We start from the raw sequence: 17,642 nt of genomic DNA on the forward strand, positions 1-17,642 counted from the left end.
GGAAAGGATCTGGAGAAGCAGAGAGAGAAAGGAAAAGGGTTAGAATTGGAAATTCTAACTTATAAAGCTTTAGTAAACCATGCCAAAAAGATACTAAAAGTATCTTTCATGAGGGAAAGTAATCTTTTTTTTTTTTTTTAAGTTTTATTTAAGTAATCTCTATACCCAATGTGGGGCTTGAACTCATGACCCTGAGATCAGGAGTCACATGCTCTTCCAACTGAGCCAGCCAGGCATCCCTCATGAGGGAAAATAATTTCATGAGGGAAGATGATTGGGGTACCTAAATTTTATTTTATACTGTACATGTAATTAAATACTGTATATTTAATTTTGAGAGAGGGGGGGACAGAGAGAGAGGGAGACAGAGCATCTGAAGTGGGCTCTGTACTGATAACAGAGAGCCTGATGTGGGGCTTGAACTCACAAACCGTGAGATCATGACCTAAACCAAAATCCTGTGCTTAACCGACTGAGCCACCCAGGCGCCCCTGTACATATTTTTAAACCTGTATTATTTTTTTTTAATTTAAAAAAAGTGTTTATTTTTAAGAGAGAGAGAGCCAGCAGGGGAGGGGCAGAGAGAGAGGAAGACAGAGAATCCCAAGCAGGCTCCCCAGTGTCAGTGCAGAGCCTGATGTGGGCTTGAACCCACGAACCATGAAATCATGACCTGAGCTGAAATCAAGAGTCAGGTGCTTAACAGACTGAGCACACCCAGGCACCCCTAAACTCATTAAAAAAAAAACAATTAAGAAAAGTGGTTAATCATAATTGTTTGTATAATTATTTACATCTTCACAAACCCTTTGGAAACTGAAATCCTTTAGTGTTGCAAAAAAAAAAAAGAAAGCTGAGTATAAAGCAGCGATTAATGTAGTAAGGTACTGCAGCATATAAAGGAAACCTCATACTCATATATATACCTCATATATACTGTAGATTCAGTATATATGCATGCAGTAAAAAGAGCTAACGATTCTGGGGTGCCTGGCTGACTCCATAGAGAGAGCACATGACTCTTGATCTCAGGGTTGTAAGTTTGAGCCCCATGTTGGATGTAGAGATTATTTAAAAATAAATCTTAAAGGGGTGCCTGAGTGGCTCAGTCAGTTAAGCGGCTGACTTCGGCTCAGGTCATGATCTCGTGGTCTGTGAGTTTGAGCCCCACGTCGGGCTCTGTGCTGACAGCTCGGAGCCTGGAGCCTGTTTCCGATTCTGTGTCTCCCTCTCTCTGACCCTCCCCTGTTCATGCTCTGTCTCTCCATGTATCAAAAATAAATAAAACGTTAAAAAAAATTTTTTTTTTAAATAAATCTTAAAAAAGCTAACAATTCTTCATGTGCAAGAGCTAGGATGATCACCCTGCTTTTCTCTGTTGTCTTAAGGTGACTTCCTTTCAGGCCATAGGGCCCTCTTGGTGACAGTCATTGGTTTAGCCATCTGTTTGTGTCTGTAAGCTTCTCCTTGCTCGGTTAACCAGAGATGAAGTTCTAGAAAACCGCATTTCCACAGGAAATTCTTAAAAGGAAAGGAGGTTGTATGTAAGGCAGATAGCCTCCATCTATTTCATTTTATCTTTGGTCTTTAAACTAATATTTACAAAACTAAGCAGAACGGATGCTTGGTAGAGGTTTCTTAATTTTTTTTTTAATTTTTTTTAACGTTTTATTTATTTTTGAGACAGGGAGAGACAGAGCACGAACAGGGGAGGGTCAGAGAGAGGGAGACACAGAATCGGAAACAGGCTCCAGGCTCTGAGCTGTCAGCACAGAGCCCAACGCAGGGCTCGAACTCACGGACAGCGAGATCATGACCGGAGCCGAAGTCGGACGCTTAACCGACTGAGCCACCCAGGCGCCCCGAGGTTTCTTAATTTTTAAAGTAAATATATGATTCCTGGTCTATAGAAAAATAATGAAAGATGAGTCAATCAGAAGACAAAAGGTGGCATAAAGAAGTCGTTTTAGCAACAATGAAGTTTTCTTTCATCTATTTGCATGAAAATTCTAAAATGACTTGGGATTGATCACAGAAGGAAATTTGTATAAATTCACTATTGAATACTTATGAAGTTACTTCTTCTTTTCATAAAAACCAATGATAATATTAAAGAATGACTTAAACATTTAACTTATTTGCTTATGCTTATAACATTTTATTGAATTAAGACAAAATCTAGCTTTAACATTATTATTAGTCAATCACACTGGGCAAGAGGATTATAATTTTGACTAGTCTCATTATGAATAGTTTTCTCCCTTTTTGTTTAATACTGATGTACATGTAATGTACATTATTTTTACAAAAAGTACTATAAAGTATGCCTTTGTTGTGTTGGTGTGATGGGATGCCAGGAAAAACCAAATTACCTTGGCTCCATTATGAGGGTCAGAAATGCCCATATTATTAAAACAATTTAAGACCCCAGGTTAAAATGCAAATCTGGGGGAGAGGGGGATAATTTTTTAAGTTCCTATTAGTTTGTTGTTGTTGTTGTTTTTCCCCAAGAAAGCTCCACGCCCAACATGGGGCCTGAACCCATGATTTCAAGATCAAGAGTCACATGTTCCCTGATTCTTGAGCCAGCCAGGCACCCCAAGCTCCTAACAGTTTTAGTATCTTATTGCAAATTAGTGAATTAGATAAATTAACAGTGCTGTGAAGATAATGGGAAATAGGTTTTTAAATTTGGGGGATGACAGGGAAAATGGGAAACACGCATAAATATTGCGTTGCCTTGGAGAGGCCTGATTAGGAGAGGAACAACATCAGGCACTCACTGGGTCTTTGGGTAAATAGAGGAAATCTGAATGAACATAAAATGTTTTATCTTAAGGGGCACCTAGGTGGCTCGGTTGCTTAAGTGTCCAACTCTTGATTTCAGCTCAGGTCATGATCTCATGGCTCATGAGTTGAAGCCCTGCATCAGGGTCTGCACTGGCAGTGCAGATCCTGCTTGGGATTTTCGCTTTCTCTCCCTCTCTCTACTCCTCACCTGCTTGCGCTCACTCTCTCTCAAAATAAATAAGTAAACATTAAAAAAAAACACCATTTTATCTTAAGATGAATGCTAGTTAGGAAGTCCAACACTTTAAATATCTACCGAAAATGTAAGAATTCTTTCTTCATGATCAACTGTGGACTTAAGAGAAACAAAAAAAAGCCTGGGTGGCTCAGTTGGTTAAGCCTCCATCTCTTGATTTCAGCTCAGGTCATGATCTCCTGGTTGGGGGATCAAGCCCCACTTTTGGCTTTGCATGGGGCATGGAATCTGCTTGAGATTCTCTCTGAAAATGGGAATTACAAAACTGATTCAGCAGATTCATGTCGTTTTGAGGATTATGTAAATGCTTTTGTAAACTATGAAGTACTACATGAATTCAAAGTAAAACTTAAGTCCAAAAGGTGGATAAATGATCTTTCTATATAATTTGCAGATTTTTTATTGACACCAGTAAAATCAGAATTGTGGTATTTCTACTAGCTGCTACTATGCATAACACAAAGATATAACAAAATTTTTAAATGATAGTTCCCAATAAATGTGAGGTGCTATTATTATTATTGAATCTTATTCTATCCTAATATGTGAGGTACTTTGTTGCTAAGCTTTTCTGCTTCTTCTAACATTTCTTTGTTCTCTTCCTTTTCACTGGCTCCTAAACCTCTGCTTTTAAACATCCAGTTTTCCACATCTTGAAAGAAATCACTTGATGTATAGCTTCCTGTCTCAACCCCTTAATTTCTCTTCTCCCTTATATCATCAATGAGAGGCTTATATCAGTAGATCTCAAAGGCACAGAGATAGTTGCCATAGTTCTGAACATAAATGATGCCGACTGGTGATGCACTGGTGCAGCTTCTGGGAAACCAAAGTCTTTGGATTCCGGTTGGGCATGGGAGTGGGGGAGGGGCAGGGGGAGAGTATGGTTGCAAAGCTGAAACTTAAAGGAATTGGCAGAGGGTTGCCACCAGGAGTGGAACCTCCTGCTTAATTTGACTCAACACAGGAAACCAAAGGCATGGACAGGATTGACAGATTGATATCTCTTTCTTGATTCTGTGGGTGGTGGTGCATGGCCGTTCTTAGCTGGTGGAGTGATTTGTCTGGTTAATTCCAATAACGAATGAGACTCCGGCATGCTACCTAGTTACAAAACCCCGAGAATAGTTGCCTTGAAACCATGTTTCATTACAATCAATAAAAATTCATTTTTCTTCAGTCTCCTGTCTACTTAGAGCTATGGTTTGCCTCCCCCTGCCCACTTTACCTATCAGTTTTAAATTCATCATCAGTGTACTCTTTACCAAATAACCTCAATAGTTTTCTACATTGTCAACCACTAAGAACATTTTGTGAGTTAGAACAATGGCAACAAGACAATCTTAGTAATTATTTTTCTCAATCCTAAAACTCTCTGTAAATGAGAACTATAATAAAAAGCCTAGAAATATAAGTCCTCTGATTTAAAAAAAATCATCATGACTCTATGATAGTGATTGGTGGATGTTGAAAATGCCTGGTTTATAACTGCCATCTCCATTTTCTTTTCATTAGCCACCTACAATCAGGCTTCTCACCTTACTGCTTTGAAAATATTCTTTCATTTACTTATTTTTAAATGCCTATTTTTGAGAGACAGAACACGAGCAGAGGGGGGCAGTGAAAGAGGGGGACAGAGGATCTAAAGTGGGCTCTGTGCTAACAGCCAAGAGCCCAATGCGGGGCTTAAACTCAGGAACCTTGAGATCATGACCTGAGCTGAAGTCGAATGCTTAACTGGCTGAGCCACCCAGGTAAGTGTCCCTGAAAATATTCTTTTAAAACAAGCTCCCCAGCAATTTCTTCCTGGTCAAATTCAAAAACCATTGATCTTCCTTCACCAAAAATATGCTAAAGTTGATCACCTTTTCCTTCTTAAAATACACTCTTAGATTTTATTCTTAGACCTGTACATGATCCCCTATGTATCGGGACAGAATGATAACTATGGCTGCTGCTGCTGCTGCTGCTACTATTATTGCTGCTTTCACTTAATAGTTAGCTTATAGTCACTGCTTACTGTAATTCTCACAATTGTCCTAAGGAGGTCAGTATTATTATCCTCATTTTACAGTTGAGGAGGAAACATGTTCAGGATTTAATCAATTTATTTATATTCACACATCAGACTAGGATCTTCTCTGGAGGTGTTAGATTTAGCAGTGGAGAGGCAGACCTAAACTGGATCACGACATGCTCTGTTCCCTATATTTAGAGAAGGAAAGTTTATTTGTTTTATTCCATTTATTTATATTTTGAGGGAGTACTGTACTTTGTTTGTGAAGGTGGCATTTCAAGTAGTTTTTTTACACAGGCTATTCATCCACAATTTTATCAAGTGTCCTTTGAACTCGGTTTTCACCAAAATCAGAGACAGTGGATAGAAAGCAAGCTGTGCTAGGTTACTGATATTTTTCTCCTTTTCAAGTCAACTGGCTCAAGGAGGAATGGGAATGCAACTTTGGATTTGTTGAGTCTAGGCAATGCTCTAACCACATACACTAAATTGCATAGTATAGTTATCAGAATTTGATGAATGACAACATAGATTTTAAATTAAGCTATGTAGTATAATTTGCTCAAATTTTGACCAAGTAGATTTTATTGGAGCCTTTGCAGTGATACAGTAGGATTTAGATACATTAGTTACATACATGTTTTAGTTGCTCAAATAAATGCATAACAGTATAATCTAGCTACAAAAGATTTCCTTAAGGTTTTTGTTGGCATTTCAGTGTTAACAATTGGGATTTGAGTATTTTAGATTTCATCTGAAATTAGTGGTTCACATACAAAAATAAATGGTTTTCACAGTTGTCAGCTTTGATTAACATAATATTAAACCTCTTGAGTATATTACACCACTACTTTTATTTTTTAACTGACAGATCTGAAAAATAATAAAGACAGAGTATGTCTTACAAACACATTAAATGTATATATAGTCTTTGATTTTTTTCATTTAAGATACCCTTACCTTTTTTCAGAGGCATTTGGCTTTCTTCTTTTAGCAGGTTTTGTCACTAAATCTTTTACCTATCTACCAAAGTACTTTCAAAATTTTTTTTGTTTATTTTTATTTGTGTGTGTGTGTGTGTGTGTGTGTGTGTGAGAGAGAGAGAGAGAGAGAGAGAGAGAGCATGAACACGAACCGGGGAGGGGCAGAGAGAGGGAGACACAGAATCAGATGCAGGCTCCAGGCTCTGAGCTGCCAGCACAGAGCCCGACTCAGGGCTTGAACTCATGAGCCATGAGATCATGACCTGAGCCAAAGTCGGACACTCAACCGACTGAGCCAGCCAGGCACCCCATCTACCAAAATACTTTCAATCGTTTGATTAACAAATCTAATGGAGGGAGGAGAGGATTATGTTATCTCAAAGATATATTAAGGACCTCATATCTATATAAATAGATTGAGGAAAGGAGGAATTGTGCATTAGTTATAAAGCCTTTCATTGCAGACAATTTATATCTCAAAGAATTTTCACATTATCTTTCTTCATATTTATCATTATATAGCTGAGGAAATTATTAAGATATTAAGTGACTTGTCTGAAGCCACATGGCATTGATCAGACCTGGGATTAGAAAACAAGTCTTCCTATGACCAGCCATTGTTCTTCACAGCATGCGTACCTTATAGATACCATTGTTCTCTGAAGTGTACTTTATAGATACCATGGAAGTGATTTCTTTTGAGAGATAGTTATTAAAGCACTTCCCACCTCTCAACTTGTCTACTTTTGAAAAAAAGTCCTTAAACCTGACTGTCTAAATTAAACAGAAGATAGTGTTAGCATCTCCAAGAAGAATTTGTATAGATATAATGAGAAAAATTGATTTAGAGAATTTTACCTGTAGTTTATTTCCTGCTAGATTGCTTCCTTGCCAAGCTAATTTGACCTACATTTAAAGGTGTCCAAATCAACTGAGATGTCATTCTATCATAATTATAGAAGCTCATCCACCAAAATGTATTCAGTCATAAATAGGTAAACTCATGACCTTGGAGAATGGACAGAAAAACAGATAAGACAGTCTCAAAGAAGAAACAGAAATGTATGTGCTTTCTAAGCTACTCATTGTAGGATGGGTGTAGGGATCAACTGGTTCATAATTAAAGCTTTACTCATCTTCCTGATCTGAGCTGTATCCTTATTTACTCCATCTGTATTTTATGTGAAATGCATTGATGGCCACGAATCTGTTTCTTTGGTTATACTCAGTGATACAGGAAGTGTCCTAATAAGCACTAGAATCTGAATAATAAGGATAATGGCTTTGGTCTGAAATTTGCAGATAGGACAGTGGAAGCTGGGGCGAAATGACTGGTCCAGAGTCATACAATGGGATACATAGCTCCCTGGATCCCAAAGGACAGCTGTTTCCTCCAAGATTTGGTGACTCAGAAACCTCATGTTTTTAGAAAATTCTCCCTTAGGGCAAATAAAAATTTATTTACTTATAACATTTACCATCTGAGTCTATTTCTGCCCTGCAGGGCCTCACTGGACAACCTGCTTCTGTATCCTCTCTGCCCAACCTCAGTCTCTTTTATATCTTGTACAGCTTAGGTTCAGAAGCTGCTTTATTTCCTGAGGAAATTTCTCCAACCAAGAGTTTTCAGTATTTTAGATCTTTTTCTCTCTCTTTTTATTGCCCACTTGTGCCTACTTGCAAAAGATTTAACATGTCTTTAATACCTTTTGTCCTTCCTTCTCCCACTCCCAGTCTCCAATCTCTTCTTTTTATTTTACTCCTTATTTTAGATAATAGAATCATCATCTAGTCAACCATTTATTTTAGATACCTTAGGATCATCTTTTATTCCCCAACCCAGCATTATCCATCACATTGAATCAGGGGCCAAATCTTGCCAGTTCTATCATTTAAGTGTCCCTGAGTCCCATTTCTTTTTTCAATGCCACTGCCCCAGCTCTCATTCTTATCATTCCTTGTCAGCACTATTATAATTAGCCTCTATACTCAATTCTCTGCTTCTATTCTCTCTATGCTACCCTATTACATATTACATATTACCCTTATTACATAGTCAAAAACCTTACAACTTGATGAGAAAAATGAGATATGTGCATAATAAAAAATTAGAGAATAGCACAAGACAGAATTTATAATCCAATGCTAAAAGTTGTGTGTTGGCCACTCAGTATTGTGTGAAGTCAGGAAATAGCGATTATCACTCAGAAAATTTCTAGAGAAATCTGCCTGGAAATGGTTTAAAGGACAGGTGATATGCAGAGAGAAGTTGAAAAAATGCTCCATGTTGTAATGAATGAATTCACTAATTTGTTAATTAACAATAACAACAATAACATAATGACCCTTTAATTGAACACCTATAATATGCTAGTTTGCAGGATAGATGTTATTACCTGTCCTCTTAGCCTTTCTGATCTGGGTTACAGGTGAAGTAATTGAGCTCTGAAATTTTAAATAGTATGCCTGACATCACAATAAATTTCAGAACTGACATTTAAACTCAGGTGTGTTTGGTTTTAAAACTCAGGGTTATTTCACTGTTTCACTAAAATTCATTCAGGTATCTCTGACAGTGTGGAAATTAGTATAGAAGTGGTGTTAAAGGGGATTGCAAGCCCACATATCTGATTTTGAGGTCCTTTTTATGGCACAGAGGACTATATTCATTACCTTCAGCATTTACAATCAAGGGATAGATTAGAGATCAATAAGACATTGTTACTGCCTTCAAGGAGCTCGATGTGCTGGGGAAGACTGGCAATACAGTGTGATCAGTGTTATAATGATGAGAAAAGATCAGGGAAACAAAAAGTTGAGGTTAATAGACCTGTTGTGTTCTAGTCCTGCTTCTGACATTAACTAATTTGTTGTTGTTGTTATTGTTTTTTTAAGTAGGCTCCATGCCCAACATGGGCTCAAACTCATGACTCTAAAATCTAGTCATATCCTCTACCAACTGAGCCAGCCAGGTGCCCCTGATAGTAACTAGTATAGACAAGTCATTTAACTAATAACAAGTTTGTTTTTTCTTTCTTTTTTTTTAAAATAATTTTTTAATGTTTTATTTATTTTTGAGAGAGAGAGAGAGAGAGAGAGAGAGAGAGAGAGAGAGAGAGAGTATGAGCAGGGGAGGGGCAGAGAGAGAGGGAGACACAGAATCCAAAGCAGGGTGACCTGAGCTGAAGTCAGGTACTTTAAACGACTGAGCCACCCAGATGCCCCACAAGTTTGTTTTTTCTTCTGTAAAATGAAGGGGTATGACTAAATAAAGGAACTTCTTAGTTATTGAAAATTCATTGGTTTGTTTAAAATTATTTATTTTTTTGTTCGTTATTTAAGTAATCTCTACACCCAACATGGGGCTTGAGCTCACACCCTGACATTGAGAGTCACATGCTCTTTGGACTGAGCCAGCCAGGTGCCCCCTCATTGTTCTTTTTATTCCTAACTTTTAGTTCTATTTTTGCTTTTCCATTTCATTCATTCGTTGACTCATTCATCAGTCCTTCATTCCGTCCACATGTTCCAGGCACTACGTGGTACACTGGGAACACAAACATAAGATATGGTAACCCCTTCCCTCACAGGCTTGAGGTATGGATAGGTAAATTCAATGTAGTGTCACAATAGAGGCATTTACAAAGTGCTATGGGAAAATGGTGGAGAGAATGTGGGGTGGGATGAGGATGAGGATGGGGAGCAGAAAATTTGACAAGGAGTTGACGTTTACAAAGACTCTCAAAGAGTCAGTAGGAGATTGCTAAAACAAGTGCACATGGGACTTCAAGGCCAACTTTTTTTTGGTGAAGCTGTGCTTGTACTGTCTGTGATCAGCTGTTTCTAGGATTGATTTAGCTAATTTGGCTGGTTGGACAAGCATCTTTTCCGTGTTTCTCACTTCATGTTTTCTTCCCCCAGAAACTATTCTCTTTCAAAGAGGACTGACTTCCCAGACACAGTTGTATTTTATGAGTCTTTATCTCTCTAAAAGTCTAATATTCTAACATGAATCTAAAAGACTGTATTAGGGGCGCCTGGGTGGCTCAGTCGGTTAAGCGTCCGACTTCAGCTCAGGTCACGATCTCGCGGTCCGCGGGTTCGAGCCCCGTGTCGGGCTCTGGGCTGATGCCTCAGAGCCTGGAGCTTGCTTCCGATTCTGTGTCTCCCTCTCTCTCTGCCCCTCCCCCGTTCATGCTGTGTCTCTCTCTGTCTCAAAAATAAATAAACGTTAAAAAAAATTTTTTTTTTTTAAAAAATAAAAGACTGTATTAGAGGGACACCTGGGTGGCTCAGTTGGTTAAGTGTCTGACTCTTGATTTTGGCTTTGGTCATGATCTCACAGTTGTGGGATTGAGCCCTGAGTCAGACTCTGTGCTGATGGTGTGGAGCCTGCTTGGGACTCTCTCCGTGCCCCAACCCCCCTCTAAATAAATAAATAAACATTAAAAAAAAGATTGTGTTAGAGTATTATGAAGTGTTATCGTGTCAAAACTCTGGAACTAGGTGTGACCAGGAAGGATTTTCAGAGTATTAATTAGAAAAAAATTTCAGTGATTTTGGAGTCAAAACAGACCTTCATTCAGATTCTCTTTACCTGTGAAATGGGTGATCTCACAGAGTTGTTTTGAGGATTGAATGAGCTAATATATGTAAAAATAGACATAGCCAATTACTTAGGTGCATGATAAATGGTATGTGTTTGCTGATAGTGGTGATAGTACCTTATTATGGTGATGTATTTTGTTGCTGAAGATAGCAATAGCTATAGTAAGAATGAACTACAGAGTTAAAAGTACTAGATTAGAGGGTTGCCTGGCTGGCTTAGTTGGTAGAACATTCAACTCTTAATTTCAGGGTTGTTAAGTCTGAGTCTCATGTTGGGTATATAGATTACTTAAAAATAAAAAATATATACATATATTTTTTGAGAGAGTACACACTTGCACACAAGCAAGGGACAGAGGGCAAAGGGGAGGAATTCTTCAGGGCCAGTCTGGCATTGGAGAAAAAGGGAGAAGAGAAGTTTGGGTTACAGAAGTGGGTACCTCACCTCCTGAGGTGCTTAGAAAGGAGATGTACATTTGAAAGTGAGAAAGTTCGCATTAAGAAGCCAGGGAGGGGCACCTGGCTGGCTCCGTTGGTAGAACTAGAGCATGTAACTTTTGATCTTAGGGTTGCTTGAACCCCATGTTGGATGTAGAGATTACTTACCAATAAAATCTTAAAAAAAAAAAAGTAGCCAAGGATTACAGGGCTATGTCTTTACTCTGTAGATAAAGTCCTGGAAAAAAAAGATAATGAAAAAGAGGAAAATATAGTTTTTCATGGTATCTGTCATCTCACCTATGACACTGAAGAAGGTGCAGCTCTAAACCTATTCCTCAATCTACCAGACTGTGAACATATGATCCTCAACCATGGAAAAATATACAAGAAAAAAATATTTGGAAAGAATACACCAAATGTAATAGTCCTTTCTTTAATTGTTAGGATTATGGGTGATTAATATCCTTTTTAAATTCTTTGTAGTCATTTCCACATTCTACAATAAGCATATATTGTTTTTATTAAAAAATTTCATTTAAAAATATTTAACAAGTCTATCACCTATCCAGTGGGAGCTATTGTGTTAATGGTATCTATTATTTCATAAACACTCACTTTTATGCCCAGGGACTATGCATGCAGCTTTGTAAGTATTTTGTCATTTAATCCTCACACTAAGCCCATGAAGTATATACTGTTATTCCCATTTAGAAATGAAGACACTGAGGTATGGAGATCAAGTAACTTGTTTTAGGTCATGTAGTTAACAGGTAGCAACACCAGGATTTGAATCCAGGAAGACTCCAGAGATTCCTATGTATACTTACTTCTACTATGTACAGTGCTTTGGTCTATACATACACTGAGACAACTGGCAGCTCGCAACTTCGGGTCTGCTTTTAGGTATGCCACACACAACATCTATTTGGTGGCTTATAGCTTATTTTAATGTTAAAAGCCTTCAGATGCTCTGATAATATTTTTGTTTTTCTTACAATTCTTAGGAAAACAGGTGAGTATTTCATTAGGAAGATAAACTAGAGAATTGAATTCAAATATATACATAAAAGTTTGTTTCATTTCTGAACAAGCTGAACAATGCTATAAAATTCTTTTTTTATGTCATTAGTGTAGCTTTTGCTTTTTAAAAACATTTTATTTCACTTATTTTTTTAAGTTTATTTTGTTAGTACTGTCTACACCCAATGTAGGGCTCCAACCTCAGTTTGAGAGTCACACGTTCCATTGATTGATCCAGCCAGGCCGTCCTGTAGCTTTTGCTTTTTAAGCCACTGTGTCCTAGAGCTAGGTTTCTAGCTCCTGTGAATGAGTGTTTTTAGGAATACAGTTAAACTTTGGATTGGAATAACTTGTTCTGCAAGTGTTCCTTAAAATGAGCAAATATTTGTAATAAATTTTAACTTGATAAATGAGTGATGTCTTGCAATGCAAGTAGTATGTGATGCTGAATGTCACATGATCACAGTGGGCCAATGGTTCTTGAAATTTGCTTTGATATGCAAGTGCTTTGGATTGCAAGCATGTTTCCAAAACTAAACTATGCTCACAAACCAAAGTTTTACTGTAATTGCAAAGAAGCAGAAAATGTGAACATTTTTTCTTCAGTTAGTGCAACCACTGTAGGAAGATACTTTTTTGGAAAGTTGAGCAAGAGTAGTAGTGTAGATCAAGAGTATAATTTTTGTTTTTGTTTTTAAGTAAAGTCTATGCCCAAAGTGAGGCTTGAACACACTACCTGGAGATCAAGAGTCACACACTCTACCAACTGAGCCAGCCAGGTGCCCCATGAGCGTAGTTTTGGTATAGAATATCCTTCTGTAATTTTCTAGCAAACAGTTTTCATACCAAAAACCATTAAGTACCTAGGAATGAACATAATCAAAGAGGTGAAAAATCTATACACTGAAAACTATAGAAAGCTTATGAAAGAAATTGAAGAAGACCCCCACCCCCCAAATAGAAAAACATTCCATGCTCATCGTTTGGAAAAATATTGTTAAAATGTTGATATTATCCAAAGCAATCTACATATTCAGTGCAATCCCTAAAAAATAACACCAGCATTCTTCATGAGCTAGAACAAACAATCCTAAAATTTGTATGGAACCACAAAAGACCTCGAATAGCCAAAGCAATCCTGAAAAAGAAAACCAAAGCTGGAGGCATCACAATTCCAGGCTTCAAGCTGTATTACAAAGCTGTAATCATCAAGACAGTATGGTACTGGCACAAAAGCAGACACATACATCAATGGAACAGAAGAGAGAACCTAGAAATGGACCCACAAACATATGGCCAACTAATCTTTGACAAAGCAAGAAAGAATATGCAATGGACAAAAGATAGACTCTTCAGCAAATGTGTTGGGAAAACTGGAAAGCAACATGTAGAAGAATGAAACTGGACCACCTTCTTACACCATACACAAAAATAAATTCAAATGGTGTAAGAAGGTGGTCCAGTTTCATAAGTAAACATAAGACAGGAAGCCATCAAAATCCTACAGAAGAAAACAGGCAACAACTTCTTTGACCTCGGCCACACCAACTTCTTACCTGACATGATTCCACAGGCAAGGCAAAAGCAAAAATGAACTATTGGGACCTCATCAAGATAAAAAGCTTCTGTACAGTGAAGGAAACAATCAGCAAAACTAAAAGGCAACCGATGGAATGGGAGAAGATATTTGCAAATGACACATCAGATAAAAGGTTAGTATCCAAAATCTATAAAGAACTTATCAAACTCAACACCCAAAAAACAAATAATCTGGTGAAGAAATGGGCAAAAGACATGAATAGACACTTCTCCAAGGAAGACATGCAGATGGTTAACAGACACATGAAAAAATGCTCCACATCTCTCATCACCAGGGAAATACAAATCAAAACCACAATGAGATACCACCTCATGCCTGTCAGAATGGCTAACATTAACAACTCAGGCAACAACAGATGTTGGAGAGGATGAGGAGAAAGAGGAATCCTTTTGCACTGCGGTAGGAAAGCAAACTGGTGCAGCCACTCTGGAAAACAGTATGGAAGTTCCTCAAAAAATTAAAAATAGAACTACCGTATGACCCAGGAATTGCACTGCTAGGTATCCAAAGGATACAGGAGTACTGATTCAAAGGGGCACATGCACCCCAGTGTTTACAGCAGCACTATCGACAATAACCAAAGTATGGAAAGAGCCCAAATGTCCATCGATGAATGAATGGATAAAGAAAATGTGGTATATATATACAACGGTTATTACTTGGTGATCAAAAAGAGTGAAATCTTGCAACAAGGTGGATGGAACTAGAGTGTATTATGCTAAGTAAAATAGGTCAGAAAAACACCAATATCATGATTTCACTCATGTGGAATTTAAGATACAAAAGAGATGGACATAAGAGAAGGGAAGCAAAAATAATATAAAAACAGAAAGGGAGACAAACCATAAGAGACCCTTAATACAGAGAACAAACTGAGGGTTGCTGGTGGGGTGTTAGGTGTGGGGATGGGCCAAATGGGCAAGGGGCATTAAGCAGGACACTTGTTGGAATGAGCACTGGGTGCAACATGTAGGTAAGGGTGAATCACTAAATTCTATTCCTGAAATCATTGTTACACTATATGTTAACTAATTTGGATTTAAATTTAAAAAATAATTTTAAATAAAATGCAAATAATTTGAGTTCAGTAGTATGTAAACCATGAAAAAAAAGAGGATCTGACGTTTTAAATATATCTTAAATCAAAAGTAAAAAATCAAAGTTAAAAAAAAAAGTTTTCAGCTTTGGAAGAGACCTGATAAAGTCCAGCCAAGTGGTTGACATCTGGACATCCTTGAGTGCCCTCCTCATTTCCCTCCCATCATCTTCCCTTGTCCTATGATTCTAGTAACAAAGGACTCACAGTTTCCAGAGGCAGCCCTTCTGTTTTAGGACTGCTGTTGGTAACTTTTTCTGATGTTGAGTAGAAACAAGTCTTCTGGTAGCTTTTTATTTGTCCTACAAATGATTGAAAGAACAATTTTAATAGATCTGAAACAAATTTTAGTCTTTTTTTATTATGTGTGATGGCAGAAGTGAACCCTCAGTATGCTCTGTATCATTATGGATTTATCAGTTAGTGTTCTTTATATGATACTTTTGTTTCTCCAAGTGTTTTCTGTAGAGTACATTGTATTTTGGCTTACCCTGTCATCTGAGAGGAGGGGATAACTCAAGTACACACACACCTCCTTTCCTAATCCTTACAAAGTAGATCTTATTATTTCCATTTTACAGATAAGGAAACTGAAGTTAAATAATTTCAAAATCACAAAACTAGAAAATAGCTACATTGGCACTTAGATCTTAGGGTTTCCAAGGGATTAGTGCCTGGACTTTGAATCCTTATACTTTACATTGTAATTAATATGCTAAATATCAGATCAAGTGGAATATCTGTGGTAGCAAGGTAAGAGACCTGAGAAGGTCACAGAATTTGTTTGGAGTTGGAATCAGTCTTGCAGTATATCTTGGTTTTGTTTCTACTTGTTTGTGTAGTCTACTGGATGTTATTGGCTTGAAAATATAAATTTGGCTCATTTTTTCCTAAGTGCTTGTAGACAGAGGTGCCTGTTTGATCCTTTGATTTAAAAAGAACCTGTTTAGTATCTTTAGGACTATACGGATGGCATACTGCTACAAAATTAGACTATGCTTCTATTTTGAGATGATTCCATTCTAGGATTCCGGTTAGATTGCTTTTAAGACATAGTATAAAACTTCCCATAAGCGTGACCATTTCTGAAGAAGCCCAGTGCTGAGACAAGTAAATATAGTCATTTCCCCAGAGGATTAGGGAGAGTATTTTGGTACAAGGATACCTAGCACCATCTTCAAATGGACAGGATTTTTGCTAATAAGTTAATAAGTCAAATTTAGTTAATAGATGGGAAGGGTCAGGAGTAACAGTCAAAAACAAAAGCCTTTATTTTCAAAATATCCTAAACTCTAAACTCCCCAGAGATGGTTTAAGTATATATCAAAGCATCTTCCATCCCTAATGGGACAGAAATAAATCACAGTTCTCTGAATTCTCTTTTCTTTCAGGCTCACCTGCCCACACTTCAGAACTTTCTGAATTCTCAGACTTTATACCGATGGCAGACCCCAGCTCCACTCATCCAAAGCTTTCCATTTTGGTCAGTTTGAATCCCTATGAGGCAACTGCTTTCAGAAGGGTAGGTATTATGAGCTCACATAGGGCTGTGGGGGAGGGGTGAGCTGATCTGTGGGGACTCCCCTATTTAGTAGCTGGTCACTCCACTTCAAACAAATCTGCATCACACTGAGGGTTTCCACCCCTTTTTCTAACCCATTTGTCCCTAGTGCCTGGGGTTTTGGGTCCTGGGGAGCCATTCTCATGTTATCTTCTCTTTGTTTTTAGGTTGCATTCTGCCTTAACCATAATTATCGTTTATTCTGTACCTTTTAGTTTGGTGGGGAATGCTGAAGTTTTGCTAGCCTTTCAGTTGCTGCCACTCAGGTCCTTTCTAAAGGACAGAGGCTCAAATGTCAATTCCTTGATTTGTCCCTGGCTGGCTGGCTGAGAAAATCTTAGTGTTGGAGGGGGTTTCTGAGCCCAAATTTCTCTTTCAATTTTCTTTGGTGAAAAAAAAAGCAGCTCTTCCCGTTTCTGAGTCTTTCATCTCTTAAACTTCTTTGAGGATCGTTCTATCCTCAGAAAAACACAATTTTAGAGGTTCACAGACCTTCCAATACCTAAGAATATACCATCTCCAAATTAGGAACCCTGCCTGCTCTAGTGTCTTTCTGGAGTCATATGGGTTCTGGTCTAGTATGAAGGAATAAGTGATGAATGTGGCTTTTAGGAAGCAATAAACTGATTTCCTCTCAATTTTTTATAATTTCCATAAGCACTTTCAGCCTCCTGTGTTTGAAATTCTGGGAGCACTCTGCACTGTGGCATGGAAAGACATGGTAATTCCCAAGTTGTTTTCATATTTTCTTAGAACTTTAACATCAACACTTTATTTCATAACCATTTTGGGGGAAATGAAACTCTGAAATTCCCTATCCATTGCATGTGGCAGTAAAGTGACCTCTAGTGGACTTTTCTGGTAGTTTCCAAGAAATTCTGGAACAAGGAGCTGGAGGGGCAGTCCACCGAAGTTAGATTAGCTATTCAGCTACCTAGTGCCCTGAAGTTCAGTTGGATGCATGGTAAGCTTCAATGCCAAGGCTGAGACAGGTGAGGGAGGTACTTTTGGATGAAGCAAGGTTCATCACTGGTAAAAGTCGCTGCAAGAGACCTTGAGTTCTTTGGAACTAACATTTCTCTAGAAAAGGAAGGACTGAAGATCAGATTATGAACGACGAGTCAGGACGAACCCATTGGATTGATTTTAGAAAAAAAAAGTTGTCTCTTTGAAATAATGAATAGTAAGAATGATATGAAGTCATGATAGACCTTTAGGCAAAGTGAGGGAGGAAGTGTTCCACATTTTATGTTTTGTGTGTTTTTTAAAG

The 17,642-nt window shown here is 37.9% G+C and overlaps 1 protein-coding gene across 7 annotated transcripts in view; it reads right to left on the reverse strand.

Moving 5' to 3' along the window:
- The window catches only part of USP44 (ubiquitin specific peptidase 44), a 53,750-nt gene extending 37,438 nt beyond the window's left edge, over positions 1–16,312 (reverse strand). For all 7 annotated transcript variants that reach the window (XR_006220169.1, XM_007085636.3, XM_042992930.1 and 4 more), the window contains exons 1-2: positions 16,209–16,312; positions 15,019–15,113 (exon numbers count right to left, since the gene is read on the reverse strand). The gene's annotated coding sequence lies outside the window, so the exon portion shown is untranslated. The remainder of the gene's footprint in view (positions 1–15,018; positions 15,114–16,208) is intronic.
- Positions 16,313–17,642: the final 1,330 nt, after the last annotated feature.

The sequence above is a fragment of the Panthera tigris genome, chromosome B4 (genome assembly GCF_018350195.1).
Source record: "Panthera tigris isolate Pti1 chromosome B4, P.tigris_Pti1_mat1.1, whole genome shotgun sequence".
Lineage (NCBI taxonomy): Eukaryota > Metazoa > Chordata > Mammalia > Carnivora > Felidae > Panthera > Panthera tigris.